Here is a 1,604-nt window from a genome sequence, read left to right on the forward strand (position 1 = left end):
ACCACATTTAGTATGTTGTGGTGATGCTCAAGGAATGAATGTTAAGTAATTACAAAAAAAGTTGCAGGAGGGAAAAAAAAACAGTAAAACTGTTAGTATTGAAATAAAAAAAAGTGCATATTTGATGACTGCAGTAAGCTATATAGCCCCAGCTAGGTACTACTTTATAGTATGTTCATTCTACTCACTGAGGTTTATGCCTAAAGTCAGACTTGGGTTCATGCATAGCTATATATCAGCTGTGCTAGCTATTGGACATATTTAGACTAATTAAGTTCATTAGCAAATCAATTAAATGGGGGGAAAGGCATAAAAAGCAACCCTGGATACCAAAACAATGTGGGAGGAGGGTGGGACATGGCAGAGGGTGACGGATAGGGAATCAAGGATGGCAAAACAAAGTATACAAGACATAAGAATTGGAAAATTATTTGCTGATAACATGTATGTTGATGTGCTTGATTGAGCCAATATACAGTGTATTTGGGATGGAAAATTCATTGGTATGCTGTAATGATGTATCATGAATTAATTTTAATAATAAATAAATTTAAAGAGAAAAAAAGAAAGAAAGAAAGGCATCTTATGTTCCTGGATTGGCAGAATTAATATAATCAAAATGGCAATCCTACCCAAATTAATCTACATATTTAATACAATCCCTATAAAATTACAAGAGACATTCTCCACATATCTAAAAAAGACAATCATAGAATTTGTCTGGAACCATAAATAACCATGTATTGCCAAAGGCATCCTGTACAAGAAGAGTGGAGTAGGGGCCATCTCACTTCCTGACCGCAAAACCTATTACAAAGCTGTGATAATCAAAGCAGCATGACATTGGCACAAAAACAGACATGAGGACCAATGTAACAGAGTAGAGACACCAGAAGTAAACCCTATAATATATAGTCAACTAACCTATGACAAAGGGTACCAATCAATCCAGGAGGAAAAGAAAAACCACTTTAGTAAATGGTGCTAGAAAACCTGGGTATCTACCAACACAAAGATAAATCTGAACCCCTATCTGCCACCATTAAAAATCAACTTGGATCAGCAGTTAGCTTAATGGCTATGTCGTTGTACTCCCATGTAGTCGACCACAGTTTGAGTCCCAGACCTGGTGGCTTAAACTCATGCCGGGCGCATGTGCATGCATGCTCAAGATCACAAGAAGAGAAGGGATTGTGGTATGGCCATCCCCCCTGGGGGTGATTTCTGGCTTTCTGTCTCTCTGTCTTTCTCTGTCTTTCTGGCAAGCACATGTGCCCTATAGCAAAAATCTCTCTCTCTAAAAAAAAAAATCAATTCAAAGTGGATCACAGATCTAAACCTAAGACCTCAAACTATAAAACTACTGTTGGGAGACACTGGAGAAACTCTGGGAGACATTGGGGTAGGCAAAGACTTCTTAAGTAAGACCCCCAAAGCACAGGCAATAATCCCCAAAATAGATGGGATTGGGTCAGATTAAGAAATTTCTGCACAACAAAGGACACCATAATTATCGTGAATCCACAACCCTTGCACTGGGAAAGAATTTTTGTTAACTGTGCCTCAGATAAGGGACTGATAACCAGAATACACAAGGAACTCAA

Source organism: Tupaia chinensis, unplaced genomic scaffold, assembly GCF_000334495.1.
Source record: "Tupaia chinensis unplaced genomic scaffold, TupChi_1.0 Scaffold000308_1, whole genome shotgun sequence".
Taxonomy (NCBI): domain Eukaryota; kingdom Metazoa; phylum Chordata; class Mammalia; order Scandentia; family Tupaiidae; genus Tupaia; species Tupaia belangeri.